At 34.5% G+C, this 19514-nt stretch overlaps 1 protein-coding gene and 1 long non-coding RNA gene across 2 annotated transcripts in view; one reads left to right on the forward strand and one right to left on the reverse strand.

The window, feature by feature from the left end:
- LOC112645909 (uncharacterized) overlaps positions 1-2994 on the forward strand; it is a 32770-nt gene extending 29776 nt beyond the window's left edge. The window contains exons 3-4 of the long non-coding RNA XR_007408067.1: positions 1359-1482; positions 2074-2994. This is a non-coding gene — a long non-coding RNA (uncharacterized LOC112645909). The remainder of the gene's footprint in view (positions 1-1358; positions 1483-2073) is intronic.
- BCHE (butyrylcholinesterase) overlaps positions 1-19514 on the reverse strand; it is a 65211-nt gene that overhangs the window by 36054 nt on the left and 9643 nt on the right. The gene's annotated exons all lie outside the window — the stretch shown is intronic.

Raw genomic sequence — 19514 nt, forward strand, 5'->3', positions numbered from 1 at the left:
GCCACCCAGGGATCCCTCTACCTGGTTTTATTTTTAAAAATTTGAATTTTTTTCAACTTTTAGGTTGAGACCAAATTTGAATATTCATAGACCTCTTGTGTGGCATACTAAATACAACTCAAATACAGGATGCTTTTAACATATTTTTTAATTGTTATATAATAAGAACATATGATGAATGAGTAGATTTTAGAGAATTTTTTTGACATTAAAGAAGCTTTAAATGACATTCAAGAGGTAGGTTACTTCCCTACCTCTGAAACTAATAAGACCCTCTATGTTAATTAATTGAATTTAAATTAAATTAAATTAAATTAAATTAAAAATAAATACTAATAAAAGAAATATCTTACTTCCCATTATATATGTATCTATATAATCACACATGCATAACTGTTTAGATCCAATGCTTATATTTAGCATAAGTTTAGCAGGATTAGGGAAGGCCAATATTTGTTAGGTATATTTTCCTCTATCTCATTCATATTATGATGCATTTTTATAATTCAGGTACACCATACTTTCATATTACAGTATCTTCTAAAGTAAAGTACATAATATGATGATGTTAATACAAGTTCTCTAAGAAAAGTGATATGGTTTTTCTGATAATTAAATGAATAACAGTAAAGGTTGCCTTTAAGCACGTCTAGTGAGCATGGCCCTTAGTTAAATTTCCTGAACTGTTAAGCTTTAAAAACAAAAAGTGTTACCAAGCTAATTCTTTTATTATAATTTATTGGAAAATGCTCCCTATTTCTTTGGTATTTTAAAGAAGTCACTAGAGTTTTACATCCCTAGGATGCACCTGTATTTATGATTATCAATAGTATTAAAAATTATTGTTCTTACTCATGCTTACTATATGACAGACATAGTATTAGGTGACTTTGAAAAAAATTTCTCTATTTTCACATCAATTACAGAAATTGATATTTATTTCAGAGACAAATACAGTAAGTTTCAGGCAGGCTATATTCTCACATGCTGAGTTTTTAAAAATAAATCTCTGATAATAACAGTTTTATTATCTATAGTTATACTGAGTATGAGTTGAGGATAATATTTTTCTGTTCAAGTTGTGATTTTCTAGCAGCTGATTCCAATTCACAGAGCAAATATGTATGACGTTTTGCATACTGACGCTACTAGGAAGATTATGTCCCCCTCAAAATATCCGAATATATTTAGTGTCTTGGGAGCCTGCTGTTTTCTAGTACTTACACCTCCTTTTCTTTATTCCTGTGCTAATGTTGTATTTGGAAGGATTCACTGATTACTTTGCAAAGCTTTCTCACTTTATAACATTTGTTTCCATTTTTTTCCTTGGGTGTGTTATTTTGTTGCCGGTTTTTCAGTTTTGAGAGGAGCCTGTGATATTGTGACAAATACCACTAACCTGTGGGATTAAAGATGCATGGTGCCATCAGCTCTGTCTGGGTAGACATTTGGAGAATCACGTCCCTCCACTTGAAATTGATAGTAAGTTGCTGGATATTGGTTTCCTTAGCAGCATTTGAAGCAAGCTGTTATTCCTTTTATCTCTTTTAAAAAGTTTTCTTCTTTAGTATACCATTAAAAGAAGAATTGATGTGGAGCTCTTATCTCAAAGGACAGACTGTGGCAAGATTAGAAGATAAAACTAAGGGGAAATTTTTGGAAGTCTAACATCTAACTCAGTGTTAATGCGTTAAAACATGCAGTTAGCAAGCACCCCTTTCTTGAAAAAAATTGCTTAAGAGCTAGAAGTTAAATTGACTAAAATTTATTTCACAGTGGTGATAAAAATAAAGGTACACAATAACTAAGATACAATAAATCATTAATTTAAAAAATCAGTCATAACAGCCGTGATGTTAAATGTTAATTAGTACAATACAGCAACTCAAGAAATGAAACAATCTCGCTCTAAAGTGGAAGAAGACCCAAATTGCAAATGAATCTAAAGTTGAGAGATTTAGACTTCCATTTAATATTTAATATGCCATGAAGAGGTGAAAATTAGAAATGACTCTGCATATATAAGTGGAGGTCTAATTCTTCTTTTAACCAAACTTTCTTTTAATACCAAAGGACAACAGTCTGAAATAAAAGTGAAGACATATCTACCTATATATTCATGAATAGATGCCCACCTTGTGCAAACATGCTTAACAGAGGAGTATACGTGTGTGAGGGTGTAGAGAGCAAAATGGAGTCTCTCATGTCAAGCAGGCACCTGGGTCAAGCAGTGATGCAAGCAATGAAAAGGGACTACGGTTGAGACATCGCCAGGACCAGCCTTAGCTGACACCCAGAACTGATAACAACCAGAACCAGAAGAGGTCTGCAGTGACCTAAGACTGATTAAATCCCTTTCAAAAGGGGAAAATTTTGGCAGCAACCTGTCAGACTCTTCAGACTTGACCTCTCTGAATCTGATCACTTAAAAAAAAAAAAAAAAAAAAAAAAAAAAGGCAACTACTGCCAAAGGCTCTGCCCTATTGATCCCCAAACAATTGAGATCCTTCATTGCTTGAACACAAGAAGTAGTAAGTGTGGACAGCTGACCCAGACAGACGGGACCTTATCTCAGCTGAGCCCCCTCAGATGGACTTCGTATTTGGTTTGTTAACTTCCTACATCCTTCTGATACCTTATTTGTTGTGTGGTTTGTCTTCTGTCCTGCTCTGTGTGCTGAATAAGAAGCCAAGTTTTTTTTTTTTTTTTTTTTTTTAAGATTTTATGTATTTATTTATGAGAGACACAGAGAAGGAGAGAGACAGAGACACAGGCAGAGGGAGAAGCAGGCTCCATGCAGGGAGACATGGGACTCTATCCCAGGTCTCCAGGATCAGGCCCTGGGCTGAAGGCGGCTCTAAACAGTGAGCCACCTGGGATGCCCAAGAAGCCAAGTTTTATCACATGGTAAAATGTCATTGAGTTTGGAATCCTGAACCTGCTTTGTAATTGTGATCGACTTTATAATTGAATAAAGCTGACATTGTGGAAAGACCCATCTCATGTGTACATCTTCAGAGCATGTTCATGATGGGGAGATTCAAGAATCTGGCATAAGGGAAAAAAATTACAAAATAATTTTACTGATGTGAGAGAAGTCTTGCATGAACAGATGATGATAATGTTTCAGGAATAACTGAATTTTCTGCAACTACCAAAATCAAAACAAAACAAAACTCTTCAACTGAACAAAGACATTAATTTGATTTGCTCTTCAAAAATTCCCTTTTTGTATTTCTACTTTTAACATTAAAATTTTAATTTGCAAATTTGAAATAAAGATAATTTAATACAATAATTCAGACATTATTTCCTCAGTAAGATGGGAGGGCATATAGATAGCCATTGTTTTACCTTCCTATTGCATGGAGTGCCAATCTCAGCCCAGAATTATAAGTACTGAGCAGAATAGGGGTTAGAAAATAATAGTTAAAATAGTAGAATCTAGAGTGATGAGATGGTTAGATGATCTAATGGCAAGAAATGGGCTTCGATGTCAAAACAGCTTCCATAAGCTTTTTATTTCAAATCATGACTTTGCTCAACTTAATTCACTCTACATCTTCAATTTAATCAGTAGAGACAATAATTTCTTAGCAAATTTGTTATGGAAATTAAGTGGGTTAATATGTGAGTCCAAAGCTAGAAAACCGATATAGTTTCCTCTTTTCTTTTCATTTATCTCCTTTCTTCTTTTTCTCATCATTCTCTTTTTAATGCAGATTGAACAAAAGTTCAGAGTATCTTCAGGTTGGATCCTGAAGACTGTGAATATTGACTTTCAATAACAGATAAGTGACCACTTCAATTTATCAGGAACAAACAGAAATTTATATAAATAAATAGTTTTGATTTTATCCATTCTCAACACTTTGGTACCACATCTGAAATATGCAACTTTACAATAGTTAAACAGTTGGAAAAGAAAAAAAAAAAAAAAACACTAAAATATCCTCATCCCAAGATTTCTTTTTTTTTTTTTTTTTCCAAGATTTCTTAGATATGAATCCGTAACTGGAGAAAAGTTGGATCTCATAAGTCTTTTACTTTTTTGTTCTGCTACAAATCTGAAAATGCAAGCATATTTATCACCATTTATATTTTATGTTCAAGTTTTAGTTATTAATTTGCTCTTATTAGAATGATAATATGGCCACAATTATTTCACATGCTAGACATGAGAAAACTATAAAGCTATTATAGTTTCAAATAAACAGCATGTTCAAATTTTAAATTGTTTAGATACACCTTTCTAATTTTGTGGATTATAATATTTTTATTTCTTTTTAATTTATCTCTTGCATTATGTTTATAATTCAGCTAATCTAGAGCACCAGGGAAATAAAAAGAAAATTAAATATTTTCCATATGTATTTGTTTACTAGTTACTAGTAATATAATTGTTATTTATTTGTGCTCTCTTTAATGTGGTATTTTCCCATGATGAAAAATGTTTAACTAATATTCCCTAAAAGAAACATGACACTATGAAGGCATACAGTCTAATAGTGTGGGACGGCATGCCCTCTTAAATAGGGATGAATATAATCTAATCATTACAGACTATATGCTCCAAAGCATTAAAAGTTAGCATTAGTTCCCCCAGATTTCGTCTAGACCTCTTTCTGTATTGTCTGGCATTTCAAGCTATTAAAAACTTTCCAGTGTCTTTCATAATGTCATATGATTTCCACAATTCTCTAATTGCCAGACCATCTTTACTTCTCATTCTCAACTATTCAATAGGGATCATCTGCATACATTTTCTGTAGGGTTTTGGTTCATTTTTTTTTTTTTTAACCAGGAAAAAAAATGACAGGAAGAGAAGCTACTGTGAATTAAACAATATAAACTGCAAAATTATAATAAATCAGTGCTCTTTGGCATGTTGATAAACAAGAAATTAAAGTTCACTTTGATGATTTAGCAATAGAATTTTAAAGATATTTTGTAGGTAGAATCTTTTTGATGTTGAAATAAGTTTAATATTTTTTTAGGTATTGAATTATCAAATATTTTTGTTGATCATTTTACTACAATTATCTTTTATGGCCTTTGGTTTTCTTCCTTATTAAGTAAATAATTTTCAGTTCCTAATCACTAAAAATTGAAGATCAATTCTGATTTTTCCATCTTATTTTCCATTTGTAGATATCTAATTATATCAAGAGTAGATTCACAATGAAAGAACTTAAATATGTATACCAATATTTGGGAAAGTCAATACTGCTTTACAAAATAAAAATAATTGATCTTTAATCAGGTGGAAAGTTGGTGGAGAGCATATTCTGTTTATAACGTAATTGATTCACCATTTAGATTCACTATTTACACAAAATATCTCCCTAGTCCAAAAGATGAAGAAGAAAAGCATGTTAAAACACAATGTTGAAATAAATTTCTAAGCCCAAAATGGGAGTTGTTTCTGCTTGGGGTGCTAGGTCAGCAAAACAAACTCAGATAACTTTTGTGTTCCTGTAAATGCTGCAGTTGATCAGAAACATCCAGTCGGCTAATCACCAAATGCCAAGCTAACTCTTGGCTCTATACTTATTTCTTTTATTCCTTGATCTTTTAAATAAAGTCAGATATGCAAACCCAGCCAGTAAAGTCCAATCTCCATGTTGCTGTATCTAAAGCTCTAGAAAACTTGCTCTTGTCCAAACATACCTGGGGAAAAATGATCCACTGCTTGGTAGGCACTATATACTCCACCAATCTAAGGATTGTTTTCCCCCTAAATAAAGGACATCAAACTTGCTACTACATTGTTTTATTTTTGTCATTTGATAATAAATCTAAATTCATAAGTTTTAAGCGAATTCTGTAATTGTTTTAACATTAAAAAGGCCAATTGTAAAGACGATGTTCAATTTAATGTTTAAAAGTTAATAATTTTTCTCACTGTAACATTATTTATTCATTACATATAAATGCTCTCCATTGTACTAATAGTAGGAAAAGAATGTAATTAAAGAGAGAAGGTATAAAACAATCAATGTAGCTCAGTGTAACAATTCAGGTAGAGGTCAAAAAGCCAGTCTTAATTTACACACAGTCTGTCATAAGCCTAAGTAATAGAATATCTGAACCCAAATTTGATGGAGAAGACAAGATTAGGACTTGTACTCCCTTGAGTTTTAATCATTTTTAAACTGTTAGGTTTCTTTGACTTTCACAATGTTTACTTTGCAATAAAACCCTTTATATAATTACAAGGTCTGAATAATTTATTTTCTAATAACTCAAATTTATAAGTAAGCAGAGCATTGTAAATAGTTATCTTTAGTAATAAATAACATGAAAATGAAATTTGAGGTTGCGAAGTCCAGTGTTACAAGTAGAATTAGTTTGAAAATCCTGCAAATAATGTGCTTTCTGGTTTATGCTATTTTCCCCTCATTCTTTATTTCAGGGTTCACTGATATGATTCAAAAGTCTTCAAAAAAAAAGAAAAAGTCTTCACAAATACATGTTATGAAACACTCATTTCGCAGAGGTTACCTTTTCTGAGGTGGAAAAGGGGAGTAAAAGATTCAAAAATAATAAAATAAATTCAAATGCATACTCAGAGCTTTGGAGATTTTAGGTTGCAGGCTACAGGAGAAGAAAACCTTACCTCTTTTTAATTTAATTTTATTTATTTATTGTGTAAATGTTATTTAAACTCAATTGGCCAACATATAGTGTGACGCCCAGGGCTCATCTCATCAGGTGCCCTCCTTAACGTCCATCACCCAGTCACCCCCTGCCCCCATCCACCTCGGCTTCTGTAACTTTTGCTTCTGTAACTTTTGTTTCCCAGAGTTAGGAGTCTCTCATGATTTGTCTTCCTTTCTAATTTTTTGCCACTGAGTTTCCCCCCTTCCCTCATGGTCCCTTTCACTAATCCTTATTTCTGCTATGATGTTAATATTTAGATGACTTTTGCCTTTACGATGTTAATCTTTACTTATGTCAGCTCTAGACACTTTAAGTAAATCCTAAACTTGCAAACCAAGCCCCGCCTCGCCCTAGAGCTAATCTTGAGAAATGCAGCCAGACTCCAGAAAAGCAGGATGTCCCTTGAGAGCCCCATTCTGCAATTCCTGCGAGCCTGATACAGTCCTGAGGGCCAGCTCTCAACTCAATGTTCTGTATTCCCTTCTATTTTCCCTACTGACTTAAGGAGTCCTTTACCAAACTTCTCCCCGACACCTTTCTCAGCTTTTCCCAAACCCTGCTCCAACTGGGAACACTTTCTGTAGGCCATCTGACTCCCAGTTACCAGATTTCGCAAAAATGAGGCAAAAAAGCAACAGCAAACAGAACTCTCAGTTAAATATGAATATGTTGTTAAGCTAAACAACACATAATTTAATTCTTTTAGTATAGTATGCCCCATGCAAATTTATGGGATGTATTTAAACTAGGAAAAAATTATTTGCTGTTTAGTTAAAAGTCACATTTACCTAGGTATCCTCTAATCTGGCAATGCTACCTGTAGTATGTGTTTGGAAATATGTTTGCCATTGTGCATAAATTTTTTTTTTTTAATTTCCATGCCAACTCAGGAGATGGGTATTAGTATTTCCATATTAGAGGAAATATGGGCAAAAGGGATTCAATTATCTGTTCTTTCTCTTTCCCAATGGCACACACAAATTCTAATAGAGAGGGAACAAAGTATAGGGAAGAGAGAGGTACCTGCATTCTCCCATCAGACCCCAGGATTCAAACTGGAGCTCTGGTTTTTATTAATACCTGCAGGATTTGGGGCAGCTGAAGCTCTGTAAGCTTCAGTGCTCCATCATATCCCCTGTTGATGATGCCCATACTTCCTTAGAGAGTTGCACAATGGAAGTGAAGTCCTGAGCAGACAGCTAGTCACATGTTAGCAGGCAATATATTTTAATTGATGCTATTAATACAAACAATACTATGGACTTCAAATTATTAATCTGGAAGTGAGTCAGTACTTTCTTAAATGGATTCTGACCACACAATACGGATGACTTGTTATTCCTTACAGGTTACGTGCAAAGCACAGTCCTTAAGGCCTCAGTTATTTTAATTATAACCACATTCATCTTATTTTGACAAATTAATTTTCCTAAGAAGCATCATGCAATATTTCCTTGAATGTTAAAGGACACCTAGAAGGTACGACATAGCATGTGACTCGGTGTCAGCGTCAATTTTGTGTTACTGCTGGCACTAGTTGAATAGGGAAAGGATGGGACTTTAGGTAGGGAAAGGTTAGGGGCCCCATCTAGGCTCTGGGGCTATTTCAGGTATACAGACATCGGGACAGAACAAAAATTAAGAGAAGGAAGAAAAATCAGGCGCCCTATCCCAAATGCTAGGGTCAACATGGTTTTTGAATAATCACATTGTAACCACAGAAAATAGGAAATAAGCACAAAAAAAAAAAAAAAAAAAAAAAGACCAGGCTTCAAAGGAGAAGTTAACTCTAAAGATTAACCAGACCTAGCAAAACCTATCTCTAGATCATAGATGTCACAGAAACAAAGACTCTCACGCAATGTATAAGCGTCATGTCTGGTTCCAGATCACTGACCTAAGCACTGGGAAATTCCTGGTAAGGTTCTAATAAGAGGCCAGACATAAAAACCCTCTGGTGATCCCTCTCATTCTTGAGAGCTTTTTCTGTATCTTTGCTTAATAAAACTCCATGCTCTACTCACTCTCCTCTATCCTGGAAATTCGTTTTTGGACTTCTAGAGACAAGAACCTTGCTCCCCGGCTTCCTAGCTAGCACATTAGAGGTTATCTCCCACCCCCCATCCAGTTGCTTCTCTTCCTGTTCCCATGATCTCTCAGACTGTTGCAAAGTTGCTTGCTTTCTGCCTCAGCTCTCAGAAAACAACTGCCTCTGATTTGTCTCTCATTTTAAAAAAATAAAGGAAGGACTCTTTTAGAATTTAGGGCACATTACAAACCAAAAGATTCCAAATGATGAAATAACCACCTTTCTGGTGGAATAAATCTCAAAGGAATATTTCATGATAGCTTTTTTTTTTTTTTTGATGTTTAGAATATTTGGGTGGGGGTTTTGTTTATTTTCTCTTTGATTCTCATCTCTTGGTTCCCTTCCTTTGTGCTCTGCAAAATCCAAGTTAGCGACAGCCTGACTTGGAACTAAGTGGTTTGCCTTATATGGAGATGCATTGTTTTCTAAAACAGAAAATAAATACATGAATACCATTAGGTAGATGATGCTGCTGCTGACGCAAAACCAAATTAGTCACATTAATCACTCACTGTACGAGACCCATCAGCACACAGACATGTTGCATATCGCCCATATAAAAGCAAAACCGATTGTGGAAAAAATGGACATGACCGGATCCACTTTAAAATAGAGCCTGAGCAGCCACTGCAGAGAAACTGCCTTCAGTGCCTTTCTTTGCACTGGGCCCTAACTTTTGTACTGAGTCAAAAAGCAAGTGTTTAAGGCAATTGTTTCAAAATAGGAGGGACAACAGATACCTGGTCACAGGCCTGAGACTTGTGGACTTTCAGAAGATAAAATCTGCATCTGTTAATGGATAACCCGGAGTAGTTTGTGACTTAACACCCACAGAAAGTTTGTTAACACCCATAGAAAAAAGTTTGCCTTTCCTTCAACTCCTGTGATTGCCTCCCTCTCTTTCCTCATATAACTGTCCTGGTTTCATCTGTATTTGAAACACTATTTGGGTCTCCACCTGAGTGTGTGCTTCCCAAATTGCCATTCTTTGATCTCAAATAAATGCTCCTTTGCTTCTCATCCTGGCTCTTTTTTTCTTTTTTTTTTTTAAGCTTTATTTATTCATGAGAGACACAGAGAGGCAGAGACACAGCAGAGGGAGAAGCAGACCCCCTGTGCGGAGCCCCATGCGGGACTCGATCCCAAAACCCTGGGATCACAACCTGAGCCAAAGGCAGATGCTCAACCACTGAGCCACTCAAGTGCCCCTCTCACCCTGGCTCTTAATTTTAAGTTGACACGGTCCAAAAGGCTCCTGCCCTCTGTTTTTCCCTACATCACTGAATTCGATTTCCCTGCTTCGACTTCAGAACAAGCCTCTCACATGTCTTTGCCACCAATAACGTCCACGTTTCCAAACCCACAGGGCTTTGTACATGGATTCATGTCATTTTCACTATACTTCTTCTATATGTGATACTTAGATGACCCCTGCCTTGGGATGTTTACCTCACTTGCTCTTGGGGAGGTAATTTGTTCTCCCAGTTGCCTTTTGAACTCAGTGTTCAGAAATCTGCTCTGTCCACAACCTCTGTCGCCCTATCTTGTGCCTTTAAGTACCATCCTCATGCTGTTAGATACCAGGTTTACATCTCTAACCCCTACCCTTCCCTTGAGTTCTAGACTGCAGTGTCAGAATTACTATTTTATTGCTCCAAGAGTCTATAAAATAGGCACCCTGCACTTAAAATGTTTAAAATACCACTACTGGTTACCAAATCCACACCACCTCCTCCCAGAGGCATCTCTCTCTCAGAAAATGGTACCTCTGGTGGCTTGGGTCAGACACTTTGCGGCATCCTTGCCATCCCTTATTCCCTCATATCCCACATCCAATCTATTAGCAAGTCCTACCAAATCTTCCTTCCCAGCACAGGCATATCTTGTTTTATTACACTTCTCTATATTGGCCTTCACAGATGCTGCAATTTTTACAGTTGAAGGTTTGTGGCAACCCTGCCTCGAGCAAGGCTACTGGCATATTTTTTCCAATAGCATTTGGTCACTTTGTGTCTCTCTTGTCACATTTTGGTAATTCTCACTATATGGCAACTTTTTTTCACTATTATTATATTTTTTTATGGTGATCTATGATCAGTGACCTTTGACGTTACTATTGGAATCGTTTTGGGCCACCACAAACCATGCTCGCATAAGACAGAGAACTTAATCAACAAATGTATTTATTTTGACTGCTCTATTATTCTTCCAACTTTATAAGAAATGTAGATTTTTATATCAAGGAGTTTTATGAAATGTCTAATTTTCATACCTCCAGAAACATTATGAAACCAGTCAAAGCATGATTTGAATTATGGCTTTTAAACAAAACATGGAATCCAAACACTTGTGACATCATTGGGCTGTTATGTTGGTTTGTACTGGTTTATCAGATAAAATATATCTTTGTAGTTAATATTTTAACTCTAGTCATAAAAACAATTACTTGGGTATCGATCCTTAGGGACGGATACACCAAAAATAATGTTATTTGTGTAAGAAAAAGACTCAATTGCTATTATATAACAGAGGCTACGGACAAGTAAACACTGACATGTCACTCACAATAAATCTACAGATTATCCTACCAGGTTAATAGGAACTGTCATCCAATATGAAGGAGTGTAGGCAAAATATTAACATATAAAAAATAAAGATAGGGTAAAGTTATGCTTTTTAGCATTCATATCTTGAGTGTTATTGACAAGGAAGGAAAATTGGAGCAAGAATGGTTCCTTGGAACTCATAAGTTTGACTAAACACATTTTAGTTATATCTGATGGTGAAACAGTCAGAAAAATAGTATTATATACAGTAAAATATTTAAAATCACATTTCGGCTACAGCATTTTGTTACCTAGTGAAATATGACATATTATTGTATCTGAAGCCCTTTTGAAGTATTGCATTTGTATGTTACTGAAATAATGACTTTAATTTTTTTTAAAAAAATAAGTGATTCATTCTAATTTCAGAATCAACTTCAGATTTACAAGTTCACTGAATATTATTTTTTCCAAATACAGAAAACATTTGGAAAAACATACAGAACAAATCACATCGTTATTTCCAAGTAAATGGATCCTATTAATGTGATTTTTCCATTTTTTAATGAGCCCCTTTATACTATAAAAGCAAGAGTTTTCCCCTATTTTACTGTACTGAAGTATTTCAAAAACAGTCAGATGTATTTTACTTTTATAGCTGCTTCATAGATGCAGCCCCTTGGGGGCATCTGGTTTCTCCTTCTCGTTCCACTGTCATGAAGGGTAAAATATTGCTGCATCCTGAAGTGGTTTTGCAAGTGATCTCATGTACACTTCAAACTGTCCCATAATGTAATTCCTCCTTTTCAAATAGGTTGCACTAATGCATGCACATTTTTTTTAACCTACATTTATATTCTTTCTGTTAAACTCAGGGTACTTTACAGGAACACTGCACCTCCTATTCATTGTTTTATTCCTTACTGGGTAATTTCTCACCTAAATTCCTGAAGGGGGGCAGAATTTGAAGTGAAAGAACACTGATGCTGTCATGATAGCAATAAAACAAATCCAAGGGGATTGGAACCCTGACCCTTTTGCAAAGTCATCAAAATGTTTCAGTTAGGTTAATTATGATAATGTACCACAAATAATTACAGAATCAGAGGGTACGGATTTTTTTCTTCACTCCGGAAACCACATGAACTATTATCTGTCAGAAAATCTAATTATAAGCCTGATAATAATTGCACTAGATGGCCAGATGACAGTCTTTGACAAACTTAAACGTGTCTCTACATCTCATGATGTCTAATTTTAGTCTGTTCTCTGCCCTTACCCCTGTAGCATTAACCAGGCAGGTATCAGCATGCTAACATGTTAAAATTATTAGTTTGCAACCAAATGCATTTCCCAAGGCTGTTTAATGACTGCTTTCAATAATTCATGGTGAAGGCAGCCTGGTGAATGGATAATACAAGGAAATGAAAGCTAATAGTCTTGAGTCATAGTTAATCTTTGTTCTGTCACCTATTAGCTCCAATTCACTTTTCTTCTATGGACCACACTCTTCTCATCTGAAATGTTAGACAGCGTCATCATCTCAGCATTTTTTCATTCTAATAATAGAACCTATATACTTCATACCTTACCAGTGTAATGGTATCATTCACATTAACACAACTGCTATCCTTTTGCTATACTCAAGGCAACGCTTGTTAAGAAACGTGTTGTAATGAAGTCCTAGACTATATATTTGGTTCAGCTGGAACAGAAAATAAAAATAATTCCAAGTGCAATTTGAAAATTATTTTTTTGGTGAAGGGATTCACACAAACTTTACATAACCAGTAGGGACACATATTAATTCCTACACTGAGATTTAGAAAGAAGCAGCACTGGTTCTCTACTTATGCTTTCTCTGATTTTCCTCAGTTTTTCTATTATCTTTTGAAAACAAAATGATGGCAGGAGGTAAAAAAAAAAAAACACACTAAGAAAATACAGTCACCTGAAAAATAAGGGGGGTTGAAATATTGTTTTTTCAATCACTTTATTTCCTGTGTCAAATATAAGTAAATAAGATAGAATCCTACCTATTAAACCCTACTATTATTAAATCCACTTCACATTACGAATAGTAGAAAATACATTATTATCATGTGCATTCTACTAGTATAGTGAAGTTATAGCCATGTATGTGAAGTACCCATCCCTAATGTGTGTGTGTGTGTGTGTATGTGTATATATTCGAAATCAGAAACAAAGGTCATTACATTAGAAATCTGGCAAATCTGAAATTTGTAATCATTATAATTACAATTTAGTACATGGAAGCATGCCTATTTTTAAATTGTCTCAATTATTGAAAAAAGTCTTGTGCACTAAGAAATTATGGCTTAGCTTTTAATTTAATCACACCTACTCCCCAGTACAGAAATCAGGAACTGTTCTTATTTTTTTAATAGATTGGTGAATCATGCAACCAAGTGTTTAGTAGTGAATTTTTATTTCCACTTAATAATTGTTCCATCTGTGATAAGGTTTCTTCCAGTGCAAAGGAATAAATAAATAAATAAAATACATGAGAGTAGCAACAGATAAGATGCAGTCAAGTTACAAATACTTTGTCAAGTAGTCTTTTTTGGTTTCACGATGTCAAAATAGGACAAAAGAAAAGTGTGCCATAACATTTATTTCTGGCCAAAAAAAAAAAAAAAATATATATATATATATATATATATATATATATATATATGGAAATGTTAAGCACTTTAGAGGGATTCTGAATACATGGATTATTTCCAAACAAACAGAAGCGAGTTAACTGCCTAAATTTTATTTATTTGAAAACGTGGATCTGGAAAGTCAAACAATTGTACATTTTTTGGGGAAAGGCAAGTTTGATCTTAGATAAGAATAGATTGAAGTGGTTTGTGCCTGGAAGGGGAAAAATAATTTATTTTTAATGGCAGGGAGGAATGCAATTAACTGTAAATAATTAGGTAATATTTAAATATGTCAGTAAGAGGGATATATTTATAGCACCATTTTGCAGAAAGGGAAAAAAGGTAGGGAGTTTTAAGTAACTAAGGTGATATAAACATAAGATCTGTAGGAAGATTAACACTGGACCCATCAGAGCTGTCCCATACAATTGGGACACCTGTGTAACTAGGCCGTGAATGGCTCCCCTTGAAGCTGTACACGGGAGGAGCTCTGAATATAGCACCTGGAGAGGACAGAGTAAACAAAAGATGATCTGAAATAGTAGGAAGCAACTGGAAAGGTCCTGGAACAATGATCCTCCACTATCTTACATTCTGCTACTAATTATATTTTGGCTATTTACTTTCTTTAGCTGCTCTGGTTTCTCTGATAAATCAAGTTTGATTTCACCAATTTCCTGTATAATTGGAATAGTGCTGAATGGATGTCATTAAGTTTTGCTTAATCTAGTTTCTTGGCCATCAAGTTATTGCTTGGATGAATGATTGATGGATATATATGTGAATTTATATTTCAACATATATTAGTATAGAGTATTGGATGTAATGCATATACGGACCTGTGTGCTATTTGGGTAAGGTTTTAAATTCATTTTCAAAGATGGGATTGAGGGAAAAGCAGGAGTAAGCAAAGTATATACAGGTGGTAATTACAACTAGCAAAAGCTTACATGATATTTTGGCTTCTGTTTTATAAGGAATTTAAAACACTACAACTAAAAATACTAAATTTGATTACAATTTAGTGCTACCACAGAATAACATTCTCTTACTTTTGCCAAGAAGTCAAACTAAAAAGGCTTTTATATGTCCTGGAAACTAATATGATATTCTAAAGTAACTGCAGAAAAGGATTTTCATATAACTGAATGAGAAATATAAAGGTTAAGATTCCCTTAAAATGCAAACGTGGGGAGTTCGGGCCTTTATGTTCATCTATGATGAAGTGGTTTGAACTGGAATAGCTTTCCCACCATAAACGATTATAAAAGTAGACAAAAACAAAACAAAAACACAAGGCAGTGGGTTTCAGGAACTGGATAACAGGCAGCACAAGTCTGTGTTATTTGAGAGCAGGGAAATCCAAAGTGAGCCCATGTTTACCCTCGTTACTCACATAAGGAGAATTTCTTGTCCAAGATGCAGGGAGCTTGAACCTAAGCAGTAGAGTAGCTCCAGCGAGGTCAAGACACAGAAATAAGAGCTCCTAGATACAGAAGCTGGAGTCTGTGGGGCAGGACTTCAGAAAAAGAAGGAGTGAGGCTCAAAGTCTCTGCAGGGATTCCCTACAGATCTTTGGCTGAGTCCTGGGCTGAATATATACAGGGAGAGAGTCTAAAGAGGCTGATCAGAGAAGATGCTGCAGGGTTGAGAGCAGAAGAGAGATGGGGAAAGTTGGAGAGCGAATAACTATCATAATGTTGTCAGCATTCATTTATATCTCACTAATACCTCTTCAATACTCAGTGTCCACCTGGATGGAGGGCCAAGCCTTAGAAGTAAGGAACACAGTAAGACCTAGGCTACCCCATCCTAGCAGACCCTTAAACCAAGTACTTGCCATACCCTCAGTGAAGACGACTTTTGAGTTTAAGTTCTGCCAAGTTAGAGGATCTATATATATCTTGGACCTCCTCTGGATCCACTCTAACAAAATATAAAAACATGCCTGTTACACATTTGAGACAAACTCAAACCTACACACATCCTTTAATTGAATGGCCTGGTAAAATAGAAAAACATTCTCAAATGCAAGCATACATTCTTCAGAAAATGATACAATAATATAGGGATTTTTGCTGCGTATAATCCAAAAGTCCAGTATAAATCCAAAAATTACTAACCATGCAAAGAAATAGGAAAATGGAAACTGAATCTATGAACAAGATATTCGATGAGCAAACAAAAATTTAAAGCTATTTTAAATATATTCAAGAACTTAAAAAAATAATATCTTTTTAAACGGGAGACAGGAAAGGACTCTTGGCAAATAAATGAAATTATTTTTAAAAAAGAGAAATTTTTACCTGAAAACTAAAATTAAATAAAGAATTCATTGGATAGTTTCAGCCACAAATTGGAGAAGATTAGAAGGGTAGTGAGCTTGCAGAGAAATCAATTAAGAGTATTAATTTGAAAAACAGAAGCAAAACTGAAGAAATGGGAACAGAAATTTAGTGACCTATGAAATTTTAAACAACGTAGTATACATATAATTGGAATTTTAGAAGGAGATGAGAATGGGAAAGAGGCAGAAAGAATATTCAATGAAATGTTGACCCAAAATATCTCAAATATGACATTAAAAATCAACAAGAAGAATCTAAGTGAACCCCAGACCGAAAAAAAATTACACTTGGAAATGTCATGGACAAAATTTTGAAAATTCAAGATAAAGAGAAAAATTTTAAATCAACCCAAAGGGGTGAGAAAAAAAAAGATATTGCATACAGGGGGAAAGTCATATGAATAAAAGCTCACTTTGCATCAGTACTAGAGAGACAAGAAGATAATGGAAAAGAAAAAAATCAACTCAGAATTCTATATTCTTAAAAAATATCCTTCAATGGAGGTAAAAAAAAAAAAAAAAAAAAGCATTTCCAGATAAGGGAAAGTGATGAATCTGTAACTAGCCAACCTACACAATGAGCAATCCTAAAGAATGTTTGTTCCTTAACATGAAGGGAAGGATAACACATGATAACTGGAATCCATAGGTAAGAATAAAGGTTAGAAATGGCAATCCTATGGGTACATAGACCATTTTTTCTTTTATTAATTTACACAAATATAACTGATGGTTCATTTTTAAAAATTTTTCAAAAAGATTTTATTTATTCATGATATACAAAGAAAGAGAGGAGAGAGAGAGGAGAGAGAGAGAGAGGACAGAGACACAGGCAGAGGGAGAAGCAGGCTCCATGCAGGGAGCCCAATGTGGGACTCGATCCTGGGACTCTAGGATCACACCCTAAGCTGAAGGCAGACTCTTTACCTGCTGAGCCACCTAGGCATCCCATAACTGATGGTTTAAAGCAAGTAATATATTAAGAGAGATTTTATATTACACATTGCCTAAACATACGGCAGCAATACAAAAAACATTGAGAATACATGGAACAGTATTTTTAGTTTCTTGCATTTGTGAAGTAGTAAGGGGGACAGGGAAAATGGGAAACGAGAATTGTGAAGAAAGTGGGAAATGCCAGTAGCAAAATGCAAAATGTTTCAGTATTAACTCTAGGTTGACTTCACAAGTTAAACAATTGCTAGCCCTAAGCAGCCACTGGAAAAAAATATTAAGGGCAAATTAAAATGTCTTTATACAAATAAAATGGAATAATAAAAAACATTTTAATTAATGCAAAAAAAAGAAAGCTGCAAAGGAGCAACAGGAAAAATGAATTAAAAAAAACAAGATGATATACTTAAAATCATATTGAAAAATACATTAAATATGAAGTGAATTAATCATACCAACTCAACTGTAAGGAAGATTTCTTTAAAAATACAAGTGGGATAAAATATGTAAACACAAGTATGGGAAACTTGGCATGTCTATCTTGATATTACACAAAGCCAACTTTGGGATGAAAAGAGACATTTCATAATGATAAAAATAATCAGGACTGAATAATCCTAAATATGCATGGAAATTAATAGCATGGATTTAAAATTAATACCATAGATTGAAAATATTAAAAGAAATTAGCAGAGCCAAATGGATAAATGATTAATACCACAATTACAGTTGAAGATGTCAATACCTCTCTCTCAGTATTTGAAACAAAAATATTAGGGAGAATATCAGAAGACCTGAGTGACCATCAACTAATAAATTTACAGAACACACCATACCAGGTAATGGAAGAACACATAAAATAATCACCAATATAGCTCATATTCTGGGTTATTAAATAGTTTTTAATACATTTCAATGATGAAAATCTTAGAGTATTGCCTATTACTAAAATGGAATTAATTAGAAATCAACAACAAAATATCTAGAAATTATCCAAATAATTGGGAGTTGAATAACAGTTTACTAAAGGAGCCATTGGCAAAATAATAAAAATCACCAAGAAAAATTCAAAATTATTTTGAATTAAAAATTTTTTTAAAGTAGGCTCCACTCCCAGTGTGGAGCCCAACAGGAGGGGTTTGAACTAATGACCTTAAGGCCAAGACCCGAGCTGAGGCCAAGATTCAGACACTCAACCAACTGAGCCACCCAGGCACCCCTTATTTTGAATTTAATTACAACAAATACCACAATGCATACTAGAGAGTATTTAAGAAGGAGAATTTGCTAAAACATTTTATGAACCATGAACTTGAAAACTCGTTTTCCTGAGTAATTTATTACAGATCCTAGTTCTGCTTTTTCACTTTCTTAATGTGTCATTTTGGGCTTATGAAGAAGCCGAAACCTGCAGTTTCTCAAGCTTGGTATTACTAACATTTGGAATGAATAATTTTTTGTTGGTGTGGGGGCTATTTTGTGTTTTGAGGAGGTGTAGGAGCATCCCTGGACTCTACCTTGCTAGGATCAGCCTCACTCTCCGTTGTGACACTCAAATCCAGCTCCAGACATCATTGCATGTTCCCAGGGTGGGAAGGTGGGGGGCTAGGGGATTAATCTCCCTGCATTGAAAACCACAGAGTCAGAATATATCACTTTTGTGGTCAGATAGATGTGGATGGATTTACAAACTGTACATTTACCACCTTTGCTTCCACTGGAGTTTACTTGACCATTCTAAGCTTCTATTTTTATTCACAGTTGTGCTTTGAAGACAGATAATGTATACCAGGAGATTAACATCATGTTTGCCATCAACTCTCAACACATAAGAAGTATTATTATTTCTGTTGAGTATGCAGAATATGGACTGTAAAGAAACTTCCCAACTAAAATGACCTCTTGTGATAACTAAACTGCTTTAAAAAATTTCCCCTAATCTTTATGGTTTATAATCTTATTTATATGAATTTATCATTATAATTGAAATATGTCAACCTCCATGTATTTCCCACGAAAATATGTTAATCACAGAAGTAGATTAGGGTTAGACAATCTATTCTACTAAGTGTCAAAGACTGTCTTCAAAGACATGTAAAATTTAAAGTCTTTTAAAAATTACAAGCATCAATAATTTTAAGAAACATATCTCCTTAAATTCTTTATAATATCTAGAATCGTAAGAAAGAATTTAAAACATATTAAAATGATTTAATATAGATCTAGCCTTTAGGGTGAGAACAAAA

The sequence above is a fragment of the Canis lupus genome, chromosome 34 (assembly GCF_003254725.2).
Source record: "Canis lupus dingo isolate Sandy chromosome 34, ASM325472v2, whole genome shotgun sequence".
NCBI classification, from domain to species: Eukaryota; Metazoa; Chordata; class Mammalia; order Carnivora; family Canidae; genus Canis; species Canis lupus.